Source organism: Triturus cristatus, chromosome 5_2 (genome assembly GCF_964204655.1).
Source record: "Triturus cristatus chromosome 5_2, aTriCri1.1, whole genome shotgun sequence".
Lineage (NCBI taxonomy): Eukaryota > Metazoa > Chordata > Amphibia > Caudata > Salamandridae > Triturus > Triturus cristatus.
Window position 1 is genome coordinate 637,701,337 of NC_140588.1, and position 17,237 is coordinate 637,718,573.

Genomic DNA, 17,237 nt, shown 5'->3' on the forward strand with positions numbered 1-17,237 from the left:
GTCTTTATGAGTAAGTCCATATATTTTAAACTAGTATATGTGATTATTGATGTATATAAGTGAGGATATTTGAGAGTGAGAGATTGGAACAGTTCCTGTATAAATAAGTATGTGTTTCTATAAGTGATTGTTTAAGAGAGTAAGTATGTTTACGTTTCTGTAGAAGTAAGTGTAGTGGTGTGTGTATAGCTGTATATGCAAGTAATTTGCATGTGTGAGTATGTGTGTGAGTAACTCTATGTATGAGTGTAGGTGTGTAACAGGATGTATAGGTGTATGAGTACATAGGATGACTGAGTACATGTATGAGTGACTATATAGAAGTGTTGATGAATGAATGGATGCGTATGTAGATTTTGGAAATACTGAATAGGTTCTTCTAACTGGTATTGGTATCTCTATAGTTTTCAAAACTTTAGTTTGTATTTTTCAATGTGTGTATCAAAATTTAAATTAGGATAAGAGGAGGTCTGCCACTCTTACACAAGGATGATGTCATCAGTGATGTCATCAGTGATGTCATTTGAGATGTCATCAGTGATGTCATCAGTGATGTCACTGACCATGTCATGAGTGATGTAATATGTGACGTCATCAGCAGTGGATTGCGGTCGCACGAGTTATAGTTAGCTGAACTTACTATAGCGGGGGAATTTCAATGGTTTTGTACGAGTGAAATGTCCAGCTAACTATAACATTTGCAAAACCTATGGTTTTTTCAGTGAATTTGCAAGGTTTTTGAAATGCTGATTCTTAACTATAACATGTGTGAAACCTATGGTTTTTTCAGTAAATTTGCAAGGTTTTTTAAATGCTAATTCCTAACTATAACGTGTGTGAAACCTATGGTTTTTTCAGTGAATTTCCAAGGTTTTTTAAATGCTAATTCCTAACTATAACGTGTGAGAAACCTATGGTTTTTTAAGTGAATTTGCAAGGTTTTTTAAATGCTAATTTCTAACTATAACGTGAGTGAAACCTATGGTTTTTTTAGTAAATTTGTAAGGTTTTTTAAATTCTAATTTATGTATGTATTATTATATTTTTTATATATTTATTTTACAATAAACTACCTATGTATACAGTTATAGATTGACTGTATCCCGTAATATGGAATGGCTCAGCTTTTTTTTTTTTGAATTTGGATAAAGTTGAACAGCATAGTAAATATCTTCTATAAACTTATAAACAGTTTAAAATGTTTTTTTTTTTTAAGGATTTTTCACGGTGCGCGCACCGTGCGTGCACCGTGCGCGCACCGGCAATTTTTTTTATCAAAGGAAATGTTTTTTTTTATTTACGAGGTCCTTTAGGGACCCCCTGAGAAGGTCTAGGGGGTCAGGGAGTGTCTTCCCTGCCTCCTTTTCATGTTTTAGAAATCGGGTTAAAAGTAATTAATTTCTGATGCGTGCGTGCACCAGGCGCGCATGCGTGCGAGCACCATGAGCGCACAATGCGCGCATGCGTGCGAGCACAGTGCGCACACCGGCAATTTTTTTTATTAAACAAACTGGGTTTTTTTGATTTACGAGGTCCTTTAGGGACCCCCTGAGAAGGTCTAGGGGGTCAGGGAGTGTCTTCCCTGCCTCCTTTTCATGTTTTAGAAATTGGGTTAAAAGTAATTCATTTCTGATCCGTGCGTGCACTGTGCGCGCATGCGTGCGAGCACCGCGCGCGCACGGCAAGTCATGTGATTACGAAACAACACTTTTCATTGGTTCATAGTAGTTTCTGTGCCAGAATCTTCAAACACCACACCCACTCCCCTCACTATTTCTTCTTATTTCCTGGGACAAGGTGCTGAACAGCTGCTCTAGTAAAATTTTACTTGAAAATGGCAGAACAGCAGTCTACTTCAGGGAGTGAGGAGGAGACCTTTGTGGTACCACCAAGGAAGACCAAACAAAAAGACTCTTTCATCTGGAAATTCTTCACCTTTCCAGAGGGCCAAAAGAAGGTCAATGCCCTGAAGGTGACATGCACTATTTGTGGAAGTGTCTTATCCAGAGGAGATCCCAGCAAGAAATACTCCTTTAGTATTTATTAAATGTTGAGACACTTCAAGACAGTGCATCCTGTACCTTATGCTCGAGAGTCAACTCGAGCCCTAAGAGACAACCCTCCACCTCCTCAGCCGAGCACATCATCTGCGGCCGCAGATTCTCCGTGTACCAGGTCACTGGACATCCGCCCACTTTTCCAGAAGGTGCACATACATTGTAATGTGTGCAATGCTGTTCTTTGCTATGGTGAGAGCAGTATTAACTTGATCGAAAACAAAATACAGCAGCACACATGCTCCAGCCCATAATTTTTTTTCATTTATTGTTTTTGTTCCTGTTGAACAGTTTTTCATTACCAGTTTTTTTTGGGTGCTCTAAAAAAATTAAAAAAAATACAAAATTGTTAAAAAACTAAAAAAAAAATACAAAACAAAAAAGACAAAAAAAACCAGTTCTTTTCAGAACTCACTTCACTTCTCCAAGAAGAGCTATATTCCTAATATACTGTGTTGTAATTTTATTGAATAAATGTGTAGTGTATACATGAATGATTGAAATGATTGAAATGACTGAGTGAAGAGGAGGAAAGGACAGACAGAATGAGTGAGAAAAGGAAAGTATGATTAGTCATGAAAGGGAAGTGAAAGACTGACTGCAACAAAAGGAATAAGGGTAGAGGATACAGGTAAGAAGAGTGAATGAGTAAGGGAACGGCAGTGAGTAATGGAGAGTGATGGAGGGGGAGTGAGAAAAGGGGAGTAAGGGACGGAGATAGGAAAAGGGAGTAACAGATGAAGCGGATGAAGTACAGCAGGGTAAAGGGATTGAAAGTAAGAGAAGTTGAGTGATGGTGAGATAAGGGGTATGAGGATTAGAAAAGGGGGTAAGGGAAAGTGAGAGATGGGGAGTGAGGGGATGGAGGGATTTAGGAAACTGGAGTGAGAGAAAGGGAGTCAGGATTTCAATGAGCAAAGGAGAGTGAGGGAGAGTGAAGGAAAGAATGCGAAAAGATGAAGGGGTGTGAGATACAGACAGGAGGAAGTGAAGTAGGAGAATAGGAGTGACTATGAGTAAAGGAAATTGACAGTTAGGGAAGGTGAGGGAAGGAGAATGACGGAGAAGGTTAAAAAATTAACATAGATGGAAAATGAGTGATGGAGAGAGGAGGAGTGGTAGAAACAGAGATGTTAAGGAAATTAAGGGTAAGACAGACAAAGGGAGAGAGACAGAAACAGAGACAGAGAGCAAGGAACTGAGAAGGAGTAAGGCAGTTAGAATGATTGAGACATATGGAGACAGGGAGAGAAACATGGTTGAAAAAATAGTGATGGAGGCAGTAAACCTAGGGGAGTAGTAGAGAAGGAGTGAGGGAGTTACGAAAGAGCAGTAAAGGAAGAAGAGAGAGGGAAGGGGAATGAGAAACGCAGAGTGAGGAGAAGTGAAGAAAAGGGAGCATGAAAGTGAAGGGGTGAGAAATACAGATATTTTAAACTTACCTGACCAACAAAATAACTTAATTAGAAATAAATGTTTTTTTTTTAATTACAAGAAAAATGGATTCAATTTCCTAAATTTTCTTTCTAGATCTGAAAAAAAAGAAAAAAAGTAGTAATATTTAACAATACATTTTAGAATACAGTACACATATTTTCATATTTAACAAAGTCATTTTTTGCCCTTTTTTTGCTGTTTTCAGAATATATTGAATTTCACTGAAAATAGTGATATCAATTGTATTCATCGCTTAAAAGCGGGCAAAAAAATAAACAATCTGAAAGATTGTTTAAAAAAGCCCTGAATCTATCCTCAGTAAAACTTACCTTGATAGAAATGTAACATATATATTAAAAATATCTTCTAAGAACAGTAACTATTTGCAATAAATAACGTCTGTAAATCTTGTTGCTTAAGCACATACACGAAATTATATCTGTCAAAGAAGTCCACAATAGAAACATTTACCTTTCCATGAGGCCAAATGGTAATTTTTAAATCCTTTTTAGGTGAAATATCCGATGGTAATCCTATAAAATCTTCAGATGCTGCAATTTGTATCTAAAATTTTGGTTTTAGAAAAATTAAGTAGGAATTTGGTAATTCTGCAGGCAAACGTTGCTTGAAAATCAATTGAGAATCATTACACAGTGTCCAGCCTTTTTCACATTTTAGATAAACTGTGTAATGATCAGAAGTTATAGAAGGTCCATCTTGGAAAATTATTGCAACTGCAACAAAAGTCTTTCCTGATATTGATAATTGATTTCCTACAAACTTCTTTATTAAAGTGTCCAATATTGTTCCATCAGCTCTACAACGTTGCATCATTAAAATTATATACTGTCCATATTTCTTTAAAAATAACGTTGATAACATTTCTGATTTACATTGAGAACATTCCATGTTGTGATTTGCATCTTTAATTAATTTCCTAAAAGTCATTGATTTACTCTCTGGTAATGTTAAATGTATGAACCTTTCAGAATCAACATTAGTGCTGCATGTGTTCATACAGTTTTCACAACAATGTTCCCATTTATAAGAGAGACCAAAAATATTATCTATTTCTACCCCTTTATCTTCCAGTACCATAAGCATATACATTAAGAATTCCTGTGCATCTTGCTGGACATTTTGTGTAAACTGTGTACATCCAGAACATACATCTAAAAGATTTCTAACATCAGAAGCACTTTCTATTTTAGTTTTATCATTACTCAACTTTTCATTAAGGAAACTCAGCAGAGAACAAAATCTTTTTTCATGATTTAGTATTATCTGCTCTTGCAAACTTTCAAGATAAAATACAACATTCAGCACTACATTAGCGTAGCAGTTGACACCAGAGCTATTTTCAAAATGACAACCAACAACCTCTTCAACAATGTCCTTTTTCTTTTTGCTTGCAATCACATCACTCTCCTTTTGTTTTCTCTTCTGTACATCCTCATTACAGATATTCTCAATTCTCCTTTTCCGACAAACAACACATTTTTCAAACACAGGATACTGACCTAAATGAGGAGCATAGCTTCTTCTTAATCTATTATACTCCTTTAGACAATTTGCATCAGCACTAACTTTTGAGTCATCAAAGTCTATCATGAATAAACCAGATAATTTTTTCACACGTGACAAAGCAACATATGCCATACCTTCTTTAAACACACTAGATCCAATGTTTACAAAAGCACTATCTACAGTTAATCCTAGAGATTTGTGAATAGTTACAGCATATGCTAGAGAAAACGGAAACTGCTTCCTACGTACATATAAGTCTTTCACAAGCAAAAAACAAACTGAACAACGACTAATGCCTTTAACCTCTTCAATCTGATCAAATTTCATTTTTAAAAATTCAATTCCATCTTTTATCTGGTAATTAACAAAACCCAGAACTTGACCCATAGCTCCATTCACTAAACCTTTTTCTACATTCAAATTACGTCTTAAAATTACTCGACAGTTCATACATACATAAAGATTCTTTTCTAAACCAGCTGTTTTCGATATGTTTTTCTCTAGAGAATCCAATTTAGTTTTCAATTTGCCTGTCAATATAATAGTTATTCCTTCATGCTGTATTTTATCCACGGCTTCCATTTTTATAATCTCTTCATTGTCCAATTTCAAAAGTTCTTCATTGAATATAGAGCATTCATGTAGTGTTGGCATTAAGCAGATTACAGTATTTTTTTCTGCAATTTTCTTGTATATTTTCTCTGGAACTATTTGTTCTGTTGGAAACAAATTACATAGCAATCGACTCTGTAAAGCTTTTCTGCCATGTTCTGTGAGTAGTCCAATTCTGATATCATTGAGAATACTTGCATAATCATCATCATTTGCTTGCCGCATATTGGTAATGAGTTCTTTGTACTCAAAGTATGACCAAATATTCACATTACCTATACTTCCTAATGACTTTTTCGTGTCTTCATGTGCAAGAGTATTAAATACTGGTTGTCCTTTAACTGGAGTGAGCTGCAGTAGATCCCCAAAAACTATGACATGTTTTCCTCCAAATAACACGTCATAGTCTGTCTTTAGAATTTGCTGCATTCTTAAATGCACAAAGGCAAGCATTAAGTTTGATACCATGCTTACCTCATCAATAATGAGAACTTTCATTTTCTTCAACACTCTTGAAACTTCAAAACATGCTTCTCCTGTTAGCTTGTGGTATTCTATTTTGTTTTCATGGTCTACTGGTAACATTAGCAAACAATGTAAGGTAATTCCTTTTATGTTATACGCTGCTAACCCAGTTGGAGCTGTAACAACACAAGACAAAGTTGAATCAGTTTTTTTCTGTAGGTAGCTTCTAATTAATTTAATTAAGAAACTGTTTCCAGTTCCAGCTTGTCCACTCACATACATTCTGATTGGTTCAAATGATGTCCATGAGCACTCTTTATTTTCATGTAATAATCCATGATCAATTTGTTTTGTGACTTCTTCATAAATTTGTTGTTGTTCATCATTCAGTTGTTGTTCCAAATTTGGTGAGTCTATTAAATCTTCCTGAGCTTGATTCATAGCTGTTTCCACTTCAGTCATGGCTATTGCAGCTTCATTTTCTACGATTGGTTGTCCTAGGGGATCTTGACTGAGCGTACCAGAACTTTGACTGTCTTGAGAACTGTCTCTAGCTACTTCAGCTGCAATTGTAGCTTCTTGTTCAATTTCTTCACTTAACATTTGTGCATAATTTGTGAAAGTACTGCATTCTATGCTATCTTTACATGCATTAAAGGAATCTTCATAGCTCTGAAAATCTCCAAGTAATTCATTCTCTGAACGCCATGGTTTAAACAGCTATAAAAGTGCTAAGTAGTAAAATTCCTTTTTGTCAGTAGTGTCACAACTCAGCTTCCTGTGATTAATCAAACTTCCTTTTGTTTGTTTCACCAAACATCCTTCCTCACCAATGACTTTATATTTTCCATTGTTAATGTCTTCTGTGGCATTCCGTGTAAAAATGTAGTTCTGCAGCACTTCATAGAGACACATGGTCTCAAGATGATGACTTCTGTTTGGGTAATATGTGTCCAACATATTTGTTTTCAAAATTGCTGTACTTTCTGGTTCGTTCTCTGCTAAATATTCAATTTCTCTAATAGATTTCAGTACCTGATTTCGCATTCCTGCAAGGCCTAAACTTACCCAAATTATTCTTCTGGATTTGGAGTATAGACTTGCAGATGATAACTTATCTGAGCATTCGTATGACCCAATTTCTCGATGCGATAACATCTTTAAACTGAAACTGTATAGCTTTTTACTGACAGTCTTCTCATGAGAAATCTCTTCCCACATTTCTTTCATTTCTGTTTTCTCAGATTTAGTGATGTAAGATGTGACATACCGAGCAACAGCAATAGAATTGTCAGCTACATACTGAATATCCATGTTAGCATTCCACATGGATAAAATTACTGGGTTGTAGTCATTTATATATTTTGACTCTTCTTGTCTTCTTAGGTTGTAGGTATTTTTCGGAGATTTTCTTGTAATGGTATGTCGCACAGCTGACATAAAACTGTTTACTCTTCCTTTTGAAAGAACAGGTCATGGAAATCCAAATCGACATTTTGTGTAGAATTTATCTTTACTCTTGTACTTTCATCGACAGTATTTTCCACACCGATGACTTTGGAAACGTAAAACTTGCTCAAGTTTTTTCTTCTGTGCTTTTAGGTATAGCACATGTTGCATATTCTTCAATGAAAGATAAAACTGCATCATCAGAATCTGTTCCAAATTTTGGGGCATCCTTGATCCACAACAGCATATGAATATGAGGAGCACCTCTTGCTTGGTACTCTTTTCTCCAAAAGAAATCCACAACTTCTCCAAGAGGTGGATTTTTTTATTGCAAATGAAGGACTTCATAGCCTCAAATCTATGATTGAAATATCTGCAAACATTAACCAGATCCAATGAGCACAATTCTCCTGCTGTCTTGTATTGGATGATTTCGATATTTGAATTTGCCTCTCGAAGAAAATACAGTAAATCATCTCAAGCGTACTCAGCACAGCTTAGGGTAAGGGACCATGTAGGAGTTCCTAAATTCCGTAACATACATTTCAATTCTCCATGGCGTCGGTACCAATATTCATTAGTTCCACGCTGACAAGCCATCAGATTAATCAATTGAGATTCAAAAAGATCATCTCGCTGTTGCACTTTGTTCATAAAATCCTTTGCAGACACATTAAGTAGATGTACTCCAGTTTTCAAAATGTGATTTACTGCATAAGATAGTGCAGACAAGTCACTTTCAAATAAAAGATGGAACAAATAAGGAATACTTTGACGAAATCTTGGATCTTCTGCATATAATCTTGTAGTCCGATACTCAGAAGCAGGAATCTGTACTGGACGTTCATCATATCGTCCACCTTTTCCAGTAGGAAACAGCTGGGGAAAAGAACGAGCTTCCAAGTGGGAAACATCGTTTACAACGCGGGGATTAGATCGCGATGCCATTACATCGCGGATTTTACAACGCAAGTCGTTACAACGACTTGCGCTAGATGGCGCTCTAGGACAAGGAATAGTATAATTTACTATCCAACACCTTCCCTACTGTACGTAGACTGGAGTTGGAATAGTGAATTATACTACTCCTAAGTCCTATTCCTTGTCCTAGAGCGCCATCTAGCGCATTGTAATGACTTGCGTTGTCAAAACCGCAATGTAATGTACCGCGATGTAAATGTATGCGTTGTAACTTCATACATCATTCCAAGCTCTCCTCCCATACACTCACGGGAGTTCATTTTGCTTTTTTCATCTGAAATAGATCAATAGTGTTTCCCATAACTTCTTTAGAATGAAGAGGATGTATGCTGAAATGTTCATAAATTTCTTCTTCTTTTGACTTATCCACTTTTTCAATTTTCCCAGTTGGTATTCCTGTGTCTGCTAGTAAAACTTCTTCATCTTCATCCATATAAATTGATTCATAGTACTTATTATTTATTTTCAAATATATATTTGCTCTTTGTACTTTTCGTACATCTACTAGCTCCTGCCAAATTTTCTTATTCTTTGTAGGTACACCATTAACCAGAATAACTAATGGTTCAGTTTCCAAACTATCTGCATCAATTGTTTGAATATTTTTTTTCAAATCTAATGGCAAATAGACAACACTTCCTTTTAAACCTCTTTGTAAATCTGAAGGAGGTAATTTACCTGTTTTGGGCTCCATACGAACTGTAGTCTGAAACGGATGGACACATTGAATGAGTATAGACTCATACGTATTTAAATCACTAAGTTCTGCAGAAATATCAACCAATTCTAAATTATTATGTACAGCTCTAGGTGGCATTTTATTTTCTTCTAACTTGTTATAACAGTATTTACAAATACGCTGATCTTCACCCAAATCAAAACAATTTTCCAGAAACAAATATGTAGCAAAATCCTTCCACTCATAATTATTTTCTTTTTCACTTTTTTTATAGAGATCAACATTCCTTGTTTGAGTTTTATAATGGCTTCTCCGGCAACAAATACAAGTAATATTTGGTCTTTCATTAGAGATGATAGTAAATTTTGTCATTTGATCTTCAACATTTTTACTAACAGTGGGTTCTACATTCTCTTCCACATTTTCTTCAATACCTGTGTCATTTCCTGCACTTTCTTGTACTGGACCAAAGTAACAAAACTGAATATCATCAGTAACCTTCTCTACATCTGATACAGATCCACGCAACAGAGCACTATTCAACTCATTTAACATTAGTGCTGGACTTTTAGCAAAATACAATCTTCTCACAAACTTTCTCATTTCAGTATGATGTACTGCCAGCATCCTAAAATGGTGAAAAACACTTTGACAAACTTTCCTAGAAAGACAAGCCAGTGAATGTCCTTGCAAACCAGTATTCTTTCTCACTCTGCATGGATCTAGTCTTTGAAGCATCTTAATCTTCTGTTTAACACTTTTTTTACTATATTCTCTTAGAAAGTCACGTAATTTATCAATAGATTCTTGTCGTACAGTACAAATACTACTACAATTCCAAGTGTACACTGGGGCTTTAGGACGTTTCCTCATAACCTCATCAGCTAACACTTCTTCCTCATTTCTTGGAACCATTTTCTCCTTTTCCATTACACAACCATCTTTAACTTCATAACTTCGACCACTAGTGTCAACTGCATGTAGCAAACTATTACTTTGAAGATAACTCTCTTCATTAAAAAATGGTTCAGTACTTGAACTATGCTTCCATTCTCCTAAGAACACATTACAAAAGTTATTTTTTTTCACTACTCTTTTCCTTTTGCTTTTTGACTTCATTACATTGACTATTTTATCTAATGTACGGATCCTGTTCAAAATTAAAATGAATAGTTTTCTTTTTAATTCCAAAACCTTTGCAACAATTGATTCAATATGTTTCTTTTTCTTATAAAATATTGCTTTCTTCCTATATTTTTTCACATCCTTTAGCAAATTGAACACCACTCTTCTCTGAAACATTTTTTTACGAATGTTTTGAAATTCTGTTTTTCTTTTTAAGTCATTCTTTCTTGCTTCTGATTGTACATTAGCATTTAGTATTTTCTTTCATTTGTCTTGTTGTTTTCTTCTTGAAACACTATTTGCAGTGGATATACTTTGTACATTTTTTCTATGTTTGAGGATATTTTTAAAAAAATCCTTAGTCTGCTTACCAGAAGACTTTTTCTTTTTTCCAACATGAGGTTCTTCAACTAATTTCTGTTGTCCAGTTGTCTTCAAATATAGATGTTTTTGCTGTTCTTTTCTCTTTCCTGATTTTATAGGCATGTTTAATTTATTTCAGTGTTGTTCAGCAATACCTAAAGGAAACTAAAAAAAAATACCATTATGTCATTTAACTATATTACTATATTTTTTTTGAGCTTTTCAAATCCTATCATATGAGCTGCCCCTTTCCTACGAGTGCAAGTCTTACAGAACAAGAGCAACACAATTTAAATCTCTGACAACAATTCCTGTGTGCAGACAGACTCATGGTGTGATTCTAGGCAGAAAACGATATTTGATTGACAATTTCAAAGCACATTTACTACTGTGGTAGAGCAAGTGACAATTACTGTAACAGCCTGACACATTTTCCTTATAGTTTAGAGAGGCAGAAAAGAGCACATGTCCTAACAGCTACTTGAGACCATGAGCATGTGGAACCTGGGTGAGTGATTAGACTAGAGCAAATGAAATGAGCCTTGGTGATGTTGAATGTGTTAGCGTTACACACTGCTATCTGAAATACCACACAGTGCTGAATAGTAAGCATGGGAGTGTAGGAGAAGCAGCTAGTTGTGTGCTAAGAGTGTGTTTCTGGAGACTGTGCATTGTCAGGTGCAAGAGAGATCTGCATGGACGCTTGCACGACTGCATGAAGACTGCAGAGATGTATGTAAGATCACCTGTGGTAAGGGTTAATTGGAGTTTTGAACATGTAGGAACTACCTCACCCATTGCAGGAGTAGAAGGAAAATCTACCCTGTTGTTTTCAAATGTGTTAGCATTTGCCTTTCAACTATAACATTCTACTCGCGACCACCAGTACATAATATATATATATTATCTACTGGTGGTCGCCAGTAGATAGTTATAGTTAGGACCGTGTTTCCATTGGAAATCTGAAAATTCTATTTTGAATAACTTTGGCGCCGGTTGACTTATCTTCGTGAAATGTTCACAACTAATGGGGCGCTCTGCTCAGCTCCTACCCTGAAAGTCTCGGGGTGATTCGTCAAGCGGAGGCCAAGAAAAAAGGGGGGTCCCAAAACGCGTTTTCCCCATGCATTTTCCCATAGGACCTTTAGTCGAAGGTACAGCCCGAATGGCTGAACAGAATTACTTGAAATTTGGCAAAGAGGTAGTCCTCAGGTCAGGCATGTGCCTTTTGCATATATGGTGTAAATCCGTTCAGTAGTTCCTGAGAAAATCAAAAGTAAAATCACATATATATCTGGGCGGAGCCTAACCACACATCTCATCGTGAGATCTGATGGGCTGTCAGCACTTCATCCAAGAAGTGTTGGCAGCCATCTTGGGACCAATATACATGATAGCACCTCATTAAAAAGCATTGCAGTTAATAGAAGGTTTTAAGACTTTAGTTACATTATAAATCATTTGTTGATGGTACCATACTCATTTTAGGAATTGTGGTGTGTTCTAAGGTGATTTTACCATGTGAAAAAGCCTTCTGCTGTGATATCATGAATCATGTTTGAGAGAAAACTATTTTCTCATGCTTTTCCCACAGAGGTTTGGAATGTGATCTATAAGCTAAACTGAGAGCATATTTTCTGTAAATTCACATTATCTTTCTCAGTCATGTGAGAATAAAGTCTGACATTCTCAGTAAAACATGTACATCCAACAAGGGCAGAGACTGTCAGTTGATTCCTTTGTGTTTTACTGCAGCTTCCCAGAGTGTTCTAAAGAACAACTAGAGCGCTAACAGTCCTACTTATGACAAACGTATAGCACACCTGAAGCCATCTTGGTTGGCATAAAGTGGTAACTCTTAAAACATTTAATTTAAAAAGGAACAAAATGAGGGGGTTCATTTTGCCATAGAAAGTATGATTAATGCTGCAGAAAGAAAAATTAGGGCACATTTTGAGTGACTTCTCAAATCCTCTTCTATTTCATTAAAAACTTCTGATATGCAGACTGAAACATGCACTTTTAATACCAGCAGCAGACTTCTGTGGTGAGCAATAGCTTTACTACAGTGATCTAATGAGCAACTAGAGTGCTAACATTCAGAATTTATGGCAAATGTGTGACATATCTGAATACCTTCTTGATGGAATCAAAGTAGAAAACTGAAAGCATTTCCTACTGAGGAGACTGCAGTAAATGAGGAAATTAGGAAACTTCATAACAAATAAATCTCCCAAGATGGCCACCAGAGACAAAAGAGCCCAAATGCAGCACAAATATCACCCAGATGTCGCCCACATGTAGCCCAATGACAGAAGTGTGCAAAGCACTTATTTTTTGAGTATTTGCAGTTTTATATAGTGCAGACTTGTCAGGTATTGGAGTGTTTTACAGGAGCATTAGTTACATCACACACGACCAAATTCATTTTGGTTGTACACATGGGGAGATTAAGTGATTTGACCAGAATCACAGAATGTTGAGCTGAAGCAGAAACTCCAACCTGGTTCCCCAGTTGCAAAGTCTGCAGCTCTGGAAGTAACACCACATCCTCTCCCCTAGGTGCAACATTTAATCAAGTGGTCAACTGGATAAAAAAACATAAAGAATACAAATAATGTAAAAGTTCTTTGTCGCTATTTGAAAACTCAGAAAATATGTCCTCATTTTAGTTTTTTAGAGCACTAACCATACTTTTGATGCAAATAAGACCCTCTCATATATGTAATTTCTAAAGGAAATACTCTTGGTATTACAGTTTTGATTACATCAAGATGACGTCAGGCGTTCCACACTTTTGTAATAAATATAGAATGTTAGCAATCTAGTTGTTCATTGGGATAGTGTTGAGAGGCAGAGGCCAGGGGCACGGACTCTGAAAATTGAAGGCAGGTAGGAGAGTGCAGATGCAACAATTTGACCACACTGGGAAGGCAGGAAGGGCAGTGGCAACACAACAGACTATGGAGGGCAGTGGAAAGGGGGGCAGGGGCAACAAACCAACAATACAGGACTGGCAAGAGAGGCTGTGGCAATATAATACACCATTGTGGGCAGAAGGAAGAGGCAGTGGTAGTACAACCATACATATTGCAGATTAAATCATTCATTTGATCATTTTGCCATTCATATTTACCTATTCTGGCTAAAGTCGTCCTCTATGTCAAATCTGGCAATCTCGCAAATCTATGCCCATCAATTTAGCAGGTTAAGTTCATCAGGATTTTGGGCATTAATTCAGTCCGTCAAAGATTCAGGCTAACAGCTGTCCTGCAGTGTCACCGTCCTCTTCGTCAGCATATCATCAGGAAATCGAAGGAGCTACCCTCCAACCTCTCTATTCTATGGGTTTTATAATAATTTCAATAGCAAAATGTAACAATATTGAGTTTTAAACTGTTCTGATTGGCTGATCAGGGGTCAAACTTTCCGTTCCCATAAGGTTTAGTCCATGTTGTCAGCATACTTGCTGGTTCCGGTTCTTTAATAAAGCCTTTTGTCTGTAGCACTGGCACCTTTCCCAGTGGCCTTGATAAGTACAGCTTGCCTGGGGTCAAGACAGGGCCATTGTTGCTCATCTTTTAGCGCAGGCGCACTTCACCCAAGCCTGGTTCAGCATCGGCAGTTGGGTTAAGCACCAAAAGCAGCCATCATTTGATAGGCCAGAATAGTCAACTTAAGCAAAGAAACACAAAAACGTAATTAATACATAGAAATGACTAATTAAATGTTATTCCCTCGCTAATACCCATATGTGTGTGTATTTATCTAGCCAATAGCAACACTCAATGCGGTTTATACTTACTAAATAAAGCACGAATCACAATTTCATCACCAAAGCGACATATATCATGCAATGTTCTAATTATCTATCATTAATATGCGTACGAAATTTAGTTCACGTCATTAATTAGGCCATGTAGATGCAAATCCCACATGTATTTCGGTCATTAATAAGGTTGATTAGTTATTTCCACATCACTCCAAACCATTAGTACGATTATGATTAATTAATTAATCTAATTAATAAAACGACATACAAAATGGGATGGGTATATAAAAAATTTGCATAACCCACTCCAGCAGCAGCACATCAGACCATGCATGGCAGGAGGGAGAAGGCTAGTCCATGGATTCAGACAACAGAGGATAGGGAGGAAGTGGATGGGGCAGCAAGCTAACTGTTCAGAGAAGGTGAGTATTAGGAACGTTATTGTTTTTAAAATGTGTCTGTGCAAACTACTTAAAATATAAACAAGTATGCAGCATAATCTCACTTTTATTCAGGAAGAAGAGGACTTTGTGACTGTGACTCCGGGCTCACTTGGCAGAAACAGCCCCTGACCCTCCACCCCCTATCGCAAAATGTAATGCCCGTGAAAAGGGTAGGTGGATGCAGTGTTATAAAGAACATAGTCCTGAGAGCACGATTGAAAATGAAAACTAGATATAGTATATGGTATGAACTATGCACCAAAAAGTGTGATATAAGATGAACCGGGGCGTGAAATATAATATGCAATACATTGTGCACAATGACAGATTCATTAGAGAGCGCGAGATAGCACAGGCACTAGCGCGTGCTATGCAATATGCGCCTTGGAGTGTAATATGCACAGGGCAGTGTTGTGTAACCTAACTAGTCTCTAAAGTTGTAATATAAAATATGTGCTGGGGAGTGTAACGTTGCATATGCACTGTGACAAATATATGGATCCCAGATTGTAATATGTATGGCATAGCGCTGTGCGTTATAACATAGGCATCGAGGAAGGCACGTTAGATGGGGCAATATAACCCGTGCGAAGGCAAGTGTGGCATGACATATTCACGGGGTGGTGTTACAGTGCACATGGGCTAGAGAGTGTCATAGCATACGCACTAGCTGGTGGAATACAACACAGAGGTGTGAAGCACTCGGCGGGCACTGGTGGGTGTAACATAGCATTGGGCTCAGCCAGGAGCACACTGTGACTCTCAAGTGAGGTTCGTCTCCTTTCCAGAGAGTAAAATAAAAAGTATTACACATCCGGCGGTGGATGTGTGTTTTATTAACCGTGAGGGGGATTTCTTGCATAGTTTGGTCGAATTGTTGTCGATTCCCCTGTGAATGGCTTGGTGTGCGTGTATATTAAATGTGCCTGTCAATAGCTACCCATGTTTGTATAAATAAATGACAAGGGTGTCTACTTGGAGAGTACCCACCGGCGGGGGTGCCGAGATTAGGCAAGGTAGGGCGTCAGACACGTCAGAGCTTCACAAGCGGTGTATATACATTCCATGTGGATTCATTCTATGCATAGTCGCCTTTTAATGAATATCACGCAAATCGTCATGGTGATAGGTACATACGGTTTGTCCAGCATATTGAGGAAATATGAATTTTTATGGTCAATTGTGTCCCCTATCTTAGACCCCAACGGCTCCATGTACATGCTACAAGTACATGTATGTTCCCTCCAGTTCCAGCTATGAAGATGCAAATACATGTGCGTCCAACGTCAATATGTCCTCTTTCAGATCCGCCATGAATGGGTCGAATATTCCATTCCTAAGTATGATTGGCCACTGACTTTATATGGTTCACCTTTCATGTTTTACAGTTCAGGCGAGTAGGCCCTGAATTCTGCCCTCAAGCCTTTTCCTGCTTCTGCCTCTGAAATGCTCCAGCTTGGACCTGCATCCGTATCCATGAACTTTGTCCTACTCCCTGCGCGGCTAACAGTGCCTAACGCGGCCTGTTGCCTGCCAAAAACTGTATTCAGCCTTCAAGTTATCTGCTCCGCTCCTCATCCAATGCATTCCTGTCTAGTAGTTTAGGTAAACATCCTTCCAGCTACCGAGCAAAGGGCCCGGCCTCGCTGTCTTTATGCAAGTAATTCATAGCCCCTGTTACCATGGAAGATTCCTGCCCCCTCGCATCTCATGTAGACACACAGACGCTTGTACATGCACTAACAGTCAGTATAGAATAGATTCCGTCCGAGAGACCTTTCCTTTTGGATAAAACAGTTCCTTAAACAAAGATATTAGATACGATTTGGGATTAGGTTGACCTGACCCCCCAGACTTCTGTCTCCACATGTAGAGCTAAATGTCAATTCCCCTTCACCCTCTAGTTGCACGTCAATCACACGTCATGCGGCTGCGCGCGCATCTCTGCCAAATATCTCTGCTGACACTGCAGGATTCTCTTATGGATCCACCCACTTGTGACATCATTTTAAATGACGTTTCTAGTATACGCCTGTTATTACGCCTATTTTCATTACGTATGTGTATTCTTATCTGTATTATCAGCTGTTACGCCTCCTGCATCTGTCTTAATGCAATGCTTTTCATATATATATTGTTACTTGTCAATAATGTATTGCCGATCCCTTCCTGAACCTTCGTGGTGATGGAATAAGATTGCCTGGTTCGAACCATAATTCCTTTGTAAGGAATAAAGCCCTTTTCAGAACCTCTAATACCACGGATTCTGCCTCTTATTTTGACTGAGTTATTCTTACTAGACTTTTCCGCATAAAAAATAGTACAGG